The sequence below is a fragment of the Heliangelus exortis genome, chromosome 3, assembly GCF_036169615.1.
Source record: "Heliangelus exortis chromosome 3, bHelExo1.hap1, whole genome shotgun sequence".
NCBI classification, from domain to species: Eukaryota; Metazoa; Chordata; class Aves; order Apodiformes; family Trochilidae; genus Heliangelus; species Heliangelus exortis.
In genome coordinates this window covers 53,864,665-53,881,908 of record NC_092424.1, presented here as the reverse complement: position 1 = coordinate 53,881,908, position 17,244 = coordinate 53,864,665, and the positions used below count along the sequence as shown (strand labels likewise).

The 17,244-nt window shown below is 38.0% G+C and overlaps 1 long non-coding RNA gene across 1 annotated transcript; it reads left to right on the top strand.

Moving 5' to 3' along the window:
* The first annotated feature begins 8,416 nt into the window (after positions 1–8,416).
* On the top strand, positions 8,417–13,200 carry LOC139794706 (uncharacterized). The gene is made up of 2 exons (XR_011725227.1): positions 8,417–8,881; positions 12,597–13,200. It is a non-coding gene; the product is annotated as an uncharacterized lncRNA (long non-coding RNA).
* The last annotated feature ends 4,044 nt before the right edge of the window (positions 13,201–17,244 follow it).

The following is a 17,244-nucleotide window of genomic DNA, read 5'->3' as shown; positions in this document are numbered from 1 at the left end:
GAAGCTCTTATCACTTAATGAATATTCTGCTGGTTTTGTGATAGTTTGTTTTTTTCTCTTTCTGAAAATGTTTGGCAAAGAGTTACTAGATGCCATGAACAAATAAAGGGGAAGAGTATCTGGTACACTAATAGCAGGTAGATACCACAGTATATGTAGTTACTGAAACTGAGCAAATAAAACTCAGCAAAAACCAACAATGGACAGTAACATAAAAAAAACAGATCAAGTTTCAAGACTTTAATACTAGAAGTAGACACTGGCACAGGGGAAGTTAGTGGGTTCAGTGGCTATCCAATTTTAATTAAAAAAATACTGCCTTTCTGCATCAAGAGAGTGTAACAAAACATGGAAGTTTATTACCAACTTTTTCTGTGCAGAATGTTGCGTTAAAATTGGGGTATTTGAGAAAACTGCTATTCAACGTGGGTAATATATAAGTTTCAAATTGTTTCAAGTCACTTTCAGATGACCTCTTTCATTTACACTGATTTTTCGCCAACTTTCTAGTCACATTAAGTTATAGGAATAATGGAGGCTACCTGTGTTTCTAAAATTAGCCTGTAAGCTAATACTTAGTAATACATGAGCCTAACACCATGTTGCTCAGAAACAGAAAGTGAAATAGGAAAAGGATGATGAAAAGAGATGAGTATGGCAAAGGGCTGTGTGAGAAAGACTGATGAGCAGGCTACTCCACTATTCTTGTGCCTACCACAGGAGCCTCCACCATACCACCAGCCCCAAGGTCTGTAACAATGTCCTTACTGAAGAAGATGGCAAATGATAACAAGCTGGAAATGTTCTTTCACTGTTTTTGTCACCTACAGCATCTGCAGACTTAAACTGGGTTCCTAAGAGCTCATCATTTTAGAAAATTCAGGTCACCTAACATACACGAAGAGCAGAGTAGCCTTCAATATTAAGGCTGTCATTCAAAAATCTCCAGAGTTACATGACAGAAACTCAATTAATGACGAAGAGCTGAATCGACACTGTGAGAATCTGGGCTAGCGGTTGCCGAATTTCTCGATGTTTTGAACCTGATAGGCCAGAAACAATCTCATCTGGGCAAACGGCCCATTTTTGCAATCAGAATTAAGCTGACAGAAGTTTTCTGTAATTTGTCTGTTTCTTTAATAGCAGGGACATATTGTTAAATCAGTTAATGGGAAGAAAAACTGTTTAACAGTTAGTGCGATCCTTTATGTGGTGCACCATCTGCTTATTGTGTGCTGAATGTCCCTGGATGTGGAAGAGAGGAAATCATACAAAATTTCAACCTTGTCTTCTTTACTGTCATTATCTTGGGCAAGTATGATATATAATCATATTTGTCTTCTGGTGCATATACAGTTTTAATCAGCCTATTAACCAGGAAAACATTTTTTCCAGACTCTGGAAGGCACAAAAAAGGCATTATTATTGCCTCATAAGCAATCTATTTCATGGGTGCTGAACACTAGAGTGAACAAGACAGGTTATTTTTCCTTTCATATCTAAATAAATCTACTTGCAAAACCTACTTGCTGAGACTTTATTCAAGCATGTTTAGGGACTAATCTTAAAAATCTGAAAGGAAACAAATCACCTTTTGTAGACTGTTGTGATGAAAGTGTAAGAGAAATTTTTAATCCTCCAAATTCATGAATAATTAAGATAAAGGGAGACAGCTTTGACAGTGGAGAAGTATGCCTCCTGTGTGGGCTATGCCCACCTGATCTTCAGGACATGAAGATCTATGTCAAGAGTTACACTTCCTGCTTTGCTCTTGGTATATTTTTTTCCTTACAAAAAATAGAGAACTCGGAATGGGAACATGTGCTTTCATGATTGGTTGGATTCTTCCAGTACAGAAACATTCCCTGTTTTCTCCCCCAAAAGGAACATTTTCACCTCAATACTGAACTGACTTTTGTCCTGCACCACTGGACTTAATTTGCATTTGTCTCTTTTGTAAGGCCTCTGGAGTTCTTGTGAGCAATAGCAAGTGATTAAACTCAGTTTCTGATTCTTATCCCCCCCTTGGCTGTTGGATTATGACTTTATATTGATGAAATGTACTGGAGAAGTTACTGTTCTCTACTTGGCTACACAGGTTATTTATTATTTGCTATGACTTATTTCAAGAGTAGTGTGTAGATAATATGCAGAAAGTGTGGGATTCACTCATGTATCTGGGTCTGGCTCATTTCTTACACACTCTGTTTTCCAGAGACACATGTAAATCTGTACCAGTTCTCTACTACTTCTCCTTCCCCTTCCATTTAGATCCTTTAAAAAAAAAAAAAAAAAAAAGCCACAAATGGTTTTATATGATTTTCAATGCTCACAGACAGACAATACTGACCAACAGGTTTTTGTAGCATTTTAAATACAAAAGATTTTTAGACTGAACACTTAGGGTCACCTGCCTTAAAAAAAAATTATTATTATTATCATTATTATTATTATTATTATTGTTGTTGTTGTTGTTGCTGCTGTTGTTATTATTATTAATTACTGCCTGCTACATTATGTAAGGCACCTGCATATTCTGTGTAACCCCAGTGTGGCTCTGACATTGAAAGCCATTTTTATGGTTCACAGGTTTATTATGATGTCATTTATGAGAACATAGTCTGAAGTAAGGAAAATATACTGCAGTGATGCTGTTGAAAAATAAAAGCTTGCCTATCAGGGATGAGTTAGTTTATGCTGAACACTAATCTGATATTAAAGTACAATACAGTCAGAAGCAGTATTACCTGCAGCCAGTGCCTTGCAATGAATCTAATGGATTTCTATTCCCAATTCCTACAGACATCTGCAGAAACATACATTGAAATTCTCAGTATTTAAACATTTAAGTGGAAATAAAAGGCTCCTTAAAAATGTAACACAAACTGTGTAATAAATTAATCTGATTTTTTAGGCCAATTGCTACTGTATACTCACAAATTACAATAATTTTGCTAGCAGACTGACACGTAAGAAAAACACATTGTGAGTTAAGCTGTTTTTCCTTCTTTCTTGTTGAGCAGCAGTCTTCTCCCCAAAATTCACTGCTCTGGGCCCTCACTGTCATTAAGAAACACCAATAATTTTCTGTGCATCAGCTTATGCTGGCAGATAGAAGAGTGTTGGAAAAGCCTTTTTGAGTCTATGTCAGAATTCTGTGGCCCTTGGCTAGCCTGATCTCAAACCAGCTGGAACATGGTGGGTTTTGCTAGGGTTTTCTTTTGAGTTTTGAGTTTCTTTAAAGCTGAAACTTTGAAGCTCGAAATCCTCAGAAGGAACACAAAGAGAAACCTCATGCAAACAAATACCACTGATCTTAACACATCTTTGATCTTTTATATATCTATAGTGCAGTTCATCATGCAGAAGCCCAGTAAGATTTATAAACTCCCTTCAAAGGGAAACACCTTATTCTCTATACCACAATGTGCACTCTGCTGAAAACAAGTCTTCAGAATACATGATGACCCATAGCATGATGTACGTTACCAGGCAGTGGGGCAATAATTAGCAAATACAAAGAACATGGTATTTGGCAGGGTCTATAATGCTGGAGAAAATAGTAAAAACCTCAGGTTTTAATGGCATGTTAATCTGAACTGGAAAGAGAAGTATCTTTAAGGGAGGGACTCATGGAACTACAAGGGCAGCCTGGCAGCAGGTTAACCTCAGTCCTGTTCACTGACTCAGTCCGAGTTAGCCACGATATGTGGTCCATTTGAGACTGCATCCCTGCAAGCTGTTGCCCTGCGAAGGATTCCAAGAGGAAAACACAGAGCATCATGGCAGAATCTCCACACAGGATCATGCACAGCATGACAAATGAGTCCCCAGCTCACACAGATATATGTGGGAGAGACTGAGCAGGCTGCTTCAGTGCCTACCTCAGACCTCAGGTTTCCTCAGCTTTCCACATAGCCACGATCCCAAGGCCCCTTCATCCTTCAGGATGCTTACTACTGGGAGCAACCATTCCTAAGGCAAGAGATGGCTCAGCAAGTGTTTTATGCTCTCAGTTACACCAACCTATCTTAAAGACAGCAGTATCTCCTCTAAACATGCACTGGTACCCCACAAGACTTCTGCACAGGCAATCTTACACGCACACCTCTGTCCTTTCTCCAGGCCTCTCTGAAAAGTCCTGGCCTTAGGGAACCCAGCTGAAACACCTCTTCTCCCTTTTTTCTAAGAGCCAGAATCTTTGATTAACTAAGCCTCTGCCTGTCTTAAAATTGCAGGCACCCTTCAAGACTTTCAGGTAATTGCAATCTCTACTGCTTTTCAAAGCTAGGGCTTAGGTTACAGTCATCCCCATGTCTGATCAATGAAGTGATCAATTAGGAATGGGAAAATGAGCTACAGGACAGCTAGGGGAATGGCTAATGACCTAACACAGAGAACACTTTTAATCTCTCATGACCGCATGACAGCTTGCTCCCCTACAAAGCTAGCAGGGCCCTAGAAAGTTGAAAATTACCATAAAAAATAGAACAAACAGATACTGGATAAAAATCAATTAAAAATAGAGGCATTGTAAGGACCTGGAGTGGTCTCAGGAAAAATTCCAAGTGTTTGTTTAACAGATATGGGAGACTGTTTGCCCTACTAATTATGTCTCTGTTTGATATGTATGAGGCTTTGAATATTTTATAACAGTGATGGCTGTGTTCACTTAAAGGCAGCTGCTTAAAAAAATATTAGAATTCCAGAAAACACTTTGTCTTTCAACTCAGCATTATGTAATGTTTCAGGTTTGATACCCATTTTCTTTGAAGGCTTTTCCTACTGATAACATCAAAGTGTCATCCAAGAAAGATGTTTCATCTAAAAAAAAGTGTTGTTAGGCTTTTTTAGTTTGGTTTTGTTTTCTTTTTTTATTCCACTAACAGATAGTGAGTGTTAATGCTTCATCTGAACAAAAAATGATAGATGAATTGGAAGAGTGCTAGAGAGGGGGAGACTGGGGAGCACATTTGTGAGCCATCACACGAATTCAGAGAAGCCCAGGCAGAAATGCAGAACATCACATCTTAATAGGACATAATGTACTCCAGAAAGAGTAGAGATAATGTATCCTAATGTATTCAATATTTGCCTTTGATGTAAGCTTAAGAATTATTCCATATGTTTTACTCCATCACTAAATTAATTTTGGTTGGAAACCATCACACATTAATTATCAAACATGACTAAGCTCCAGTTCTCTTGTTTTCCTAGGTTATTTGATGTCTGCTGTGAGACTGTTACATTGCAGAATTTTGTTTATAATAGCTGTGGCTAACATGTTAACAGTGACTCTGCCAGATTTGCTTGGTATCCGGCATAAATACAGCTCAGCTGTCCAGGGAGGGGACTGCATGAGAAGGGAAAGACCGGAGTCTCATCAGACACTGCATGCACAGGGTCTTTGTTAAAACTTAATAGAATAAATCAGAATCTATTTTTACAAGGAAAGAATCAACTCATTTGGACCAAACATTTTATATACTGCATGGCAATTACTGCAAGCAAATATTAGCTTGAGTAAAGAAGGCAGGAAGCTATTTAAAAAACATTCCCAGTATTACAGACCACTTCCTGACCTAATGCTTTACTTTGTTTTGAACAGCTTCTATGTGAATTTTCAAGAACATCTTAAATAATAGATATGCCATAATTACAGCCCGTGTTTCTTGTGAGAGGAGGTTTTATTATTCAGATCTTGTCATTTTAAGATCAAAAGATTTCTATTTCAGAACTGTCTTCCTTGCTGAGCTCTAGACAGACAAAATGCTTCGTGAGCTGCCAGATCCTTAGCTACTGTAAGCTCTATTACCATTAAACTAAAGACATGTTCCTGAAAAATCCTTTATTAAACAGGCAGCTTATTGCAGTATTTTCCAAGCTTTTTAAAGTGAGAAGTCCACATTCCCTCTGAAAAAACCTATGGACTATCTTACATGTGTGAAACCAGAGTGTTTTTCATCTAAAGCAAACAAAAAAACCCTTGACTTAAGAGTAGAATTTCAGTTTTTATCTATTTGCTTTGTATGCAGTTTTTTCCCAATGTTTCATTGTGTCTTGCTGATCACCCAATACCCCTGAATTACATGGTAAGCGTATGTCTTTATAGTTAAAGAAACTAAAGGGAGAAAAAAAATGCTTTTTCTGAAGTTTTTCTTTGTTAATTCATCATTATAAAGTACCAGTCCTATCAAAATCTAAAAGGTTCATAACTCTAAACCTTGTTGTATGAAAAACAACTCATCCAATCTGCCTCATTGGGCAGATGTAGAGAACTTGCCCCTACTCACAGGTTGGGGAGGCAGTGCTCAGATGGTGAGGAGGCGACATTCACAGCTGGTATTTGTCTGTTCAAATTCAAGGCTAAATGACAAAAGCAGCCTGAGTACAACAATGGCAAAAATCACACAAACTTCACAAGCTTCCGTCCAAATATTTTCAAGGGCAAAAATTTCTCAAGAATGATGACTTTATCCTATTATGTGTCACTTCTACTGTTGCTAAGAAAACAGACTGCTTCTGGTTTAGGCTCTCACAAAAGATTTTGGGTTAGAATGGAGATATATTATTTCTACTCACCACCTGTCTCTAGCAATGTGCAAACCTTGAACCATTTGCTTATTCCTATTAAAATTCCTGGTGGATTAACCTAAGGCTTTAATGGACATTCACTTAAGAGGGTACTGCTGCAGGAAAAATAGCCCATAAGCCTCCTCCTCCTCCTGCAACCCCATTCTTTGCCCTCCCCTCACAGCTGAGCTAGCAGCATCAGTTGTGCAGCTGAGGGACAATGCACATCAGGAGGAGATTCAATCTGAAAGCCAGTTCCTCCCAAAAAGATTATCTCCCAGCTGCTCTGGTTCCCTGATCACACTTCCTCAGATGGTGCTGCCACAGTGCACAAGATAGGGATGGGATGGGGACTATTTTGGGGCAAACAAACCATGATCTATGTGAAGACAGATCTGGAGTCTTTAATTGTAAACATCATGGCCTTAATGAACAGTAGAAGAAATTACAGTCCTGCATGATTACTTTCACATTGTGCTAAATTCTGCAGGCTTTAATTGCTTTTTACCAAAACTTCTGCAGGTCAATGAAAGCTCACTGAAAGACAGGTATATCTTAATCCAGTGAAACACAAAGCTTTAGAAGAAGGGTGAATGGCAAAGAAGGAGGAAAGACATGACAGAGGTACAATACTTAATTTCTAGAGAATCTTGAAAATAGATCTGGTCAAATACTATGAAATAAACGCCATAATCTCATTTTGTAATACAATGTTTGGAATTAACTTTTACCTTTTTTTAATTGTCCTGCTGGCCATCTGTTAGCATTATTCCACTTTCCATTTAAAAAGCCTTCTTATTGTTTATATATATTTGGATACCTCTGAACTATACTAATACCTTTGAACCCTCAGAACTACAAGCTTCCTCATACTGCCTTCACAGTGTCTGTAACATCCTCTCAAATGCTGAATAAAAAGCTTCAACTGACATTTCCCTAGTTTGAGGTAACAGTATTCAAGCATCCTCACAACTGCCTTTTCCGTTATCCCTAGTGGGCAGTGGCTGTAATCCCAAGTCCATTCTATGGACTCCATAGAATTCAATGCCAAAAGCCTTAAATATCTTTACTACACAAGAAACGGGTTGTTTGTTTATGTGGTAAGGTAAAATTTAAGCATTGGATAGGTATCTGATACTACTTGCACTTGGACTGAAACAGAGTTTTCCCACTGTTTTGAATCACATGATCCAGGTCAATGTGTGTGCTTAATAGTAAATCAAGTAAGGGAAGTATCATACAGTGCCATTTGGTGTTGTCAGCCAAATGAATATAAAGGATGCATGCCTCACATGTGCTAGGTAGATAGGTACAAAAGGTCAAACATCTGTATGGCATATATTGCAAAGCAAGTGCTTCCTGACATTCTTAAGTTTTCTAAAATAGGCATGTACCTTTTTCCTTTAATACATGCTAGCTATTTTCTCTTCTCCACCTCTAAATTATCTCCATTTTATAAAATAATTATACAGCTAGGATTTGTAGCTGTGTCTGGTAGAAGAAATAGGCATAGAAACAGCAGAGGAAAAAATGAATGTTTGCAATGGTTTAAGAACATGGATTAAATGATGACCCCAGTAAGATGAAAATCTTGTGAAAAGGCAGCAGGTCAATGTGAAAGATGATTGAACTAAGGGAATTATCTCTTCCTGAAGACCCAGCAACATACTAAAAGGGCAGATGAGCAGAAGGTGCTGTTCCACACAACCCGGGTTGATCAGAGACATTGTTGTACTTGATAGCACAGCTACATGAGTGGGAGTCAGTCAGTTATTAGGTGGCACTGCTGAACTCTGAAGAATACTGCTTCCTCAGAAGGAATAATCCAGGGAATAAGTGTGGCTGCACACTGCAGAGAAGTCATGAGGAGAGCAATTTTAGCCATGAATATCCTAATGAAGATCCCGCACTGACCTTACACACTTCTGATTAAGCAAATATGCAAATGTAAAGCAGTTCAGAGCTGGATTAGCATACAAAGATTTTTAAAAAGCTACTGTGGCTACATGCAGAGTGACCTTTAGGCCTGTTCAAATCTGCTAGAATGCAGGTGGGGAAAAAGAAAGACAGTATAAAGATAGTCTCCATCTTTCTTGTATCTTGCAGCCACCATGAAATGAGCTGCAGGAGGAAATTAATATCCAAATCAAGGTTTTACAGCTGATCTGGTTGTGGGGCAAAAGATTATTCTGCATCATAGCTGGGGATGTCTCTTACAGTACCTTCCAGAACCAAAGTTAGCTCGGCAGTTGGTGTAATCATAATCTTGAAGTTTGTACTTTCAAAGATGATAAAGGAAAGCTGGTGGGTAAGAATCCAAACCTGGCTCCCAGAAATGTTACCAGGACCCAGGGGGGGATCAGAGAATCCTGGGCAAGTACAAGAGTAATCTCAGGGCCACAGGAGGGCCATTCAAGGCAGCTCTAAGGAATCTGCTTTCTATTGGTTGGTGTTTAAAAAGCAATTGTTAGGAACAAAATCTTTAATTCCATTAATTAGAGAAAACTTCTATAATGAGGAGATGAAATATTGCTGTGGTGTATATAACACAATACAATGGCCTGATCTCTGGTTTGAAGGCTGTATATCAAGATACATGGGTGCCTGAAGGTTGTGTTAATATTATCCTACTAAGAGGAGGGGTTTGGTATGGAAAGCTGTGGGAAGGGAAAGGTTAAGAAATACTGTGCCAGGATTAAATGTTAGAACCATCTTTTTCCCAGCAGATTTTCATCAACATTAACAGTCAACCACTCTCTCTACAATACACACCTTATTTCTAGGAACACAGCAACTGAAGAGACCTCTTGGGTTCTCAAGACCCCAGTATTGCAGGGACCACACTGTATTCTCCATTTCATAAATCAGGGATTTTGTTGCTGCTAGAATGGGCTTCCTTTATGACTGGGAACTGTCTTCTCATTTCCAGGCTAAATACATTCATAGCTACATTTCACTCATTTGTTCTGAAGTCTGACTTTGTCCGATTACTTCTTAAGGCCTGTTCTGCATAAATGTATTTATTTTCTTTCACTGAAAAATACTGTTTGAAAAGATATTTTAACAATGAAAAATAACAATGCAGGAGGATCCTATAAACCAGATAAGATCCTCCACTGGTATAAAGTGGTCTGACTTTTAATGCTAATGGGTATTTCCTAGGAATTTAAAATAAACTTTTCATGTCTTTGTTTTCAGGTTAGACATGAAAACAAATTTCTGTACTAAAATGGTATGATTATATCTGTAGCAAACACACATGGAAATATACTTTTGTTAACATTTCTGTCATTTTTTAATCAGAATGCATTAAAAAGAAAAAATGAACACTAGAAAAAAAAACTTTTTCTGTCCTGATTTCCTCAAATATTTTGTTAAAAAACATTTCTTCATTTTTGACCATGTCATATTGCAGTGCCTTATGTACCATGTCTATTATTGTTTATTTTTGCATCAATCAATTATATGTTTCCAAATTTTGATATTTTTTACCCAATTCATATTTGAAGTTCCAGTATATCTTTATGCAGCTGGCAGTAAAGCATTATGATGCAGTGGTTCATTTTCTTTCTTTGGAGGTAAACAGTAGCTCCAAATACTATAAAATGTTCACAATAATTTGTTCAAGTTACATCTAAAAAGCCAACAAACTTCTTTTGTATCTTAGAACCTATCACTCAGTTTTTAAATCTACTGATTCTTTGCACATGCTAGTAATTTCAGAGAGGCTCAGGTATTTATTTTCCAGTACTTTGATAAATACAAGGAAAACAAAACCTTTGACAAAAATAGCAGTCAAAACATTTAAAACCAGTATCATAAAGCTGTAAAATGGTGTAGAAATAAATCAATTTCATAATAGTACACATTTTTTCTGTTGTTTAATCCCCACAAAGTTTTATTTAAAATTTCAAAGAATAAAAATCCGCCATATTCTATGCCATTTTAAAATGACAGACTTCACACAGGCTCTGAGGCAAACTCTAAAACAGGACAGTCTGATTCAAAAACAGATCTGAGTCTTGCAAGAAAGTTGGCTGCACTGTGCTTATCACAAAATATGAAAAAGACTTTTGTACCTTTACATGTAATGAGTCTTCATACTGTAAATATCTTGCTTTATTTCTGCCCAATATGAGGACTACATATTACAGCAGTGGGATAAATTTGTGTGATTGTGATACGAGCCCTTCTGCTTATGAAGCCTGCAAACCAGAATCAAATGCTCCTTTATGAAAACAGCCCACACTCTAAGGAAAAAAAAATCAACAGAGCTTTATGAGACGTAATTGGGATCAACAGATATTACTGTAGTACTGAGATATGTTCTGTAGGTTTTTAAACCATCCTTTAGTATGCTGTACTAAAGGAAGAGTTATACATGAGATTATGGTACAAAAAACTTGTAGATGTTTGCTGGGCTTATCCATCAAGGTAATGCAAACTGGCATAAATTACACTTTCTTTTGGCTCTTCTACATTTTCGCAGGGTTCTACTCTACTCTTATCTTCTACACTACATCTAAAAAGACATCTTGCTTAAACTTAATTCAGGAACAGTGAAATCTTTGAATGTCAGAGCTAGATATCCCAGTGGCTGGTACCAAATCTTATACACAAGTCCACTCAGCTCCTTTTCCTCATGACCTAGTCGGTCCCCCTGAAAAGAGCAGGCTGCCAAGAAAAGACTTGGGATAGACTTAGCTCCAGGAATGAGATGCAAGAAATTCAGTATTTGCATCAGCTTTTTCCAATGGTGCAGAGCAGAGATGAAGGTAAGAAGGGCCATGTGCAGTGTCACTGACATGTCACCGACATGAGGCTCTTCTTGCAGGCACAGGGCAGCTCTCCTTGCCGGGACAGAGCTCAGGCAGCCGAGTTACCCAGCTGCAGGATCAAATTTAGGCTGAGGTTTTGAAAATGGTCTGGTATGCTTTATTCATCCAGCAGCTGGTTTTGCAGGCAAGTAAACTTCCCACTGTGAAGCCCCACAGCAGCAGGAAAAAACAGAGCAAGGTACTTAACTGCAGGAACCTACACGAAAAATAACCATGTATCCCTTTGTTCTTAGAGCCATGCAAAGAAGTCAGAGACGCATCTCATGTGTTGCATCTTTCAGGGGGAGGGCAGCCAGAAAACACTGCAGCTGGTATTCCCATCAAGTGAAACTGTGAATCGGGACAGTAAAGCCATTCCGCTGTCACCTCCAGTTAGGATGGGAAAAGCTGCTCACAGGACCGAAGACCATTAAGCTGTAACGTGCCGGTCGTCCAGGAGAGGGCAGCATTTCTATATGGAAAAACGATCGCACCTCCAACTACTATTTTTTCAACTACTTCTGCTGGATCTGTTACAAAACCTGGGAATCTCAGCCTTTTCCCCTCTGATTAGTTCAAAGGTAAATGAACTCATCATCCAATCCTGAACACTTATTAAGATATGGGAAAGGATTATATTAAAAATGGTAAATCAAGATTTAAGGCTACATATTTAAATGAAAATTATCAGCAATGAAATAATTGAGATTCCAGAAAGAAGCAACGCTGACTTGAATTCTCTTCCTATCTTGCATTCTGCATATTTTACAGTACAGACAGTATTATAGCATTGATTACTGTGATGATTAAACATAGACAGTTTAGGAATGGCTAAATCAATCCATCATAATCAGGGAGTGGAAACTGAAGTCAGAAGGTGTTGAACATACATACATATTTGCACCTGTGTGTATATGAAATCAGCGAGACAATGAGTGTTTCAGCAGACACACACAAGAGTAGCTTTAGTAAACACTTCTAGGCCCTCGGCTTTTAAAAAGTGGAGTAGAGAAACCACCTACCATGCAAAATCAGCAAAATTAGTATGATTCTTGGAGCCTAGCTTTTTCTATAGTTTCTCTTTACAGTTTTATTTTTTTCAGTAATCTAGTTGCATTACTATAGGGAACCTGCAAGATATTTGCCCATTTTGGGAGGCTGAGCCACACTGGAGCTACCTTGCTTACCTGGCTTCTACCCTTCTAGCTTCCAGCTATCTCTGTGTCTGAGTTTGTGTCCTTACAATGTGATACAGCTTGGATTCACAAACAGAAAAGCGCCCTTCAGTACAAAGATGTTGGATGACAGGCAAGTGGCTTGGATGTTCCAGTCACAGTACAGAGATAATTAATCTACATGGCTGCCACCCTCTCCAAGAAGATGACAACTGTGATTACAAGATCAAGAGTTTGGGAAGGGATGCTATGCAAGCAGAAGTTAAAGGAACTGCTGGAAGCAACAGCCGCGTTTTAAGATGCTGAGCTGACCGCTGGAGTTTTAGTGAGCCCCCATAACTGTGTGAGACAAACCTGCTTCTCACAGATGCAAAAGCTGACTGGATGGAAAACAAACTTGTGAGCTTTATGTATTGTTTTGTGACACTACCAGAGATACAAATCTTGTGGGTTTTGTCATACTGCAAAATTGTGATAAAACACAGAGCCTGTGAAAAGAGAAAGTAGCATAAAATGTGTTTCTGCTCTGTCTTTTGATAGAAGAAAGAAATTTGACATGAGAAACCCTCAAAAATTCAATTGCATATGTAGACATCTCTTCAGTGGTGAGGAAAATAAAGGCCTATCCACTTATAGTTTATCTGCAAATTTTTCTCTGAAAAAAAAAAAATTTAAAATCTGTTCATCCTGTTGAAAAAAATAGGGTTTAATAACAAGTCAGTGACATTATGTTCCTAATCCTGCAACAGCAACTATATTTATTTGATAAAAATACTGTTGGTTTCAATGTGAACAGTCTTATACAAGAGTTTGCAAAGCCAGGGCCTGAGGATATATACAGAAAAGGCAAAGAGATGTTAGCTAAGGTGAGCAACAAAAACATGCAGAAAGAAAAAGAGGGAATAAAGCAAACAAAAAACAGGAGGGGGAAAAAAGGATTAATAAAGGCATGAGAAAGAAAGAAGATATAGTTTAACTTTATATCTTGTGAACTTCATTCTTCATAAATACATGTAGAAAGCCATGTCGATTTAGTTGCACTTTCTGTTGAAAATAATTATGTTTTAAGTGTATAGTATCTGTAATCTAATAATCTAAGCACTGTCATCTAATAATCTCAGTAATTCTAAATGCCTGGGAATGATAAAGCTGAACATTTTTTAGCCTACTTGCTTCTTTCATATTTCATTGCTTCCTTTTCCTTGCACAAGAGCTCCAGTTAAAAAAAACAAAAAAAATTACATGCTCCAATATCAGCTATTTCAAATTTGCAGGTGCATCTGCACCCCCAAAGGCTTAACAGATTTGGTCCAATAAAAATAATAATTGAAATTTTGCCCTGTATAAACCAAAGTATCCATGTGGTCCAATGTGACCTCCTTTTTTCCTCCTGCTGCAATTCAGTTTCTTACACTTTCCTCAGGCCTTCCAGCTGCCCTAAGGACTCCATCCCACACTGACACCTGGCTTCCCTTAAACCTGCTTTCAGCCTCTCCTTAATCCTTTTTAGATGCTCTGGAGATGCTCCCTATCCCAGAGCCCTCTCAATTACATTCCAGTGCACAGTGCACAGCCCTTGCCTTGTGCTTTTCCTGCTTCCAAACCACTTCACCTCTTCATCACCTCCTTTGTCTTATCACACTCTGAGTACAAATTCTCAGAGGCTGAATATATTTTCTTTCTTACTAACCTGCACAGAATTGAGTGAACCCAGATCCTTGGTTAAGGTACCTAGATACCATTTTGATAGTACAAATCTGGAAAATGTAGGGAGTTGTTCTTTCAGAGTCTACAATTATTTAAGGATGAATGTGTTCTAGTGATAGGTGTTCTAAGTGATGTGTTCATCCATTTAAGTACTGGAGTAATATATACTAGGCTAATTCACTTGAGTAAAGTTATATTTAAGTATTTGTAGGACGGCAGCTACATTTCCATGGAGAACTCTACCTTCAACCATTATCACAAACACCTACATGTTGCTACAGGGGAAAGCTTAAGTTAATATACAATGTGTTACAGATAGTAAGAGGTGAGAATGCTCCCAGTCCACAGTTCTGAGGAATGCAAGGAAAAACAATCTGAAAGAAAAATATTAAACTACTCTCCTATTCCCACAAAGGAATACAAAGCTCAAGAATCCCAGTAATTCAAAGGGGAAAAAAACCCATTTCAAATTGGTATGCTTGGTGAGTCTGGCCACACATTCCAACTGCGGAGAACTCCACAGATGTTTGATAAGCTTGCCATGTAGAATTTTTTTACCCAAATTTTTGCTAGGTAGAGGATTATTTCAAGTTTGAAACACAAATCCCTTTAAGAGGCAGAAATAACAAAATTAAAAACAAAACTATGAAACTCCAGGACACATGCAAAAAAATCTACTCCAGCAGAAAAGGGGAGAAAAAGAAACTAATTCTTCTGATAAACTCATTTATCATTCTTTCCAGAATACTTTGCTAGAAATACAGGCTCTTGCACTGCCCACAGAGGCTCCATACTCAGTGAAGGTCATGGCTTTATTGATACCTTGTTTTTCCTTCCACCTCTGTAATGGCAAAGATTATATCAGAAAGTTTTAAAAGCAAAATAGAGGTTAGATCCATTTTCGATACTCTAAATTAAAAGAATAAATGAATCACCCAACTGTAGTTAATGGGCAATTAACATAATTCTGGTCCGGTGTAGCTGAAAGATAATGAAAAAGCTGATTGCAAATGAACCAGCAGTAATGTGGGAGGTCATAATAGTCCCATAACTCTGAATGAGAAACCAATTTCTCCTCTAACACTAGATGCTTTGATTGGTGAAGGGCTTTATCATACTATGAAATTTGCCCATGATAACATAAGACACAGAAAAAAGGTTCTGCTGTGTAAAGGGTGGATGGCTTACAGAACAGCTACCCTGAGCAACTGCAGGAGCCTGTACTGACAGTCATAAACTAGAGGGTAATTAGGGGTGCAGTGGTGAATAGAGAGGAAAGAAGCATATATCCAATGAGTTCACAACTGCACTACAGCAGGGCAACAACCCATGAGGGGAAATGCAGCAGGGTGTCAGACTTTGATCCAGCCTGGAGACTGGATGTGCTGATGCCCTCTAACTTGGCCAACGTCCTCGAGGCAGCATAATATGTGCTCAATTTGTTCTTAGTTAAGGAGGGGGTAATGGGGTGGGATCAATTCCACCCACAGTGCTTTTCTCTTCTCTCCACTTACCATCTATGTCCTGATCCTATTAAAAGCTAAGATCTCGTTCAGCAAACTGTCATCAGATAAAGTAAATTACATTTAATGCTAGTGGTAATGCTCTCAAAATCAAGAGAACAATTGTGTCTAGGGCAAGGACCACCTCATTCCCTAGAATTTTAAGTACAACTGTATTTAGGAGTGTTGTGGCTTTTGAGGGGAAAAAAGGTAATCATGTTAGAACACTGTAATGGTAAATGAATCTATGTCCTAGCAGCAGATGGCACCTTAATAGGGTGCAGGCACATGGAAAAGAACAAACCCTCCAAAGTTTTTTTTTTTTCCCTTGGTATTTTTCACCCCTCTACCTGTGTCTTTCCTACCAGGATGAATAAAATTATGGTAGATTTAACAGAGAAGACTTAATCCTAGTGCTAAACTTGTATCGTGACAAATCAAAAGGTTATTGCTGCATTATGCAAAATGGAAAAAGTAAAGTGATGGTGCTTAATACTCAGAAATACTTAGCACAACACTTGAGGTACACAGATCACAAATAACCTTTTTAGACAGATTTTTAATTGTCTTTTGCACTACTATCTTGTTCTTAAACTGAGTGGTAAAAGAAGTCACTAATTCATATGAGATGACTTTGTCTTCTTGGTGTGTAGGGAGGCACACAACCATATTTATCTACCGAGAAAATAAATAACAACCTAAGGAAGAGCAGGTAATAACTTTAATCCACTGGAGAAAGTCAACATGCTTTTATCAAGGAGAGCCTTGTCTTCCAAATGTACTAGAGTTCTCTACAGAAATCAACATCCACCTAGATTATGTTAATTCAGTTGACAGAATCTACATGGCTTTCACATGTCTTCTAAAAAATCCTTAACAAAATGTTTTAAGAAAGTTTATCAGTGGTGGGATAAAGGGAAAGATCATGGAGAAGTAACTGGTTAATGAACAGGTCACAGAGAGGAAAAGCAAGTGGACTGCTTTTGCCACAGTGTGTTCCATCCTTGGAGTTCCAGTGGGATCTGAATTGGCACTTGGGATAGTCAGTGTATTCCTAAATTATCTGAAAATGTGGGTAAGTAGGGAGTTCAGGAAGTTGTATGATGATACAGCATTATGCCAGACAGAAAGGACAAGCAGTAACAAAATATAAAACCTACAGGGAAACCTTATGAGGCTGAGTGGCTGTGCAATTAAATGACAAATCAAATTTTCTGTAGATAAATGGAAAGCAATGCACATGGGAAAAACAATTCTAACTCCATATATTAATATGATGGAGTTGATCATTACTACTTAGGCGATGGATATGAGCTTATGACAGATAGTCCTATGAAAATGTCAACCTGATGCTTAATAGCAGTCAAGAAGACAAGTCAAATGTTAGAAGATATTAGGAAATAAATGGAGAACAAAACAAAGAACATCACTGTGCTGCTACAGAAAACCATTGCTCAACTCAATGTTGAA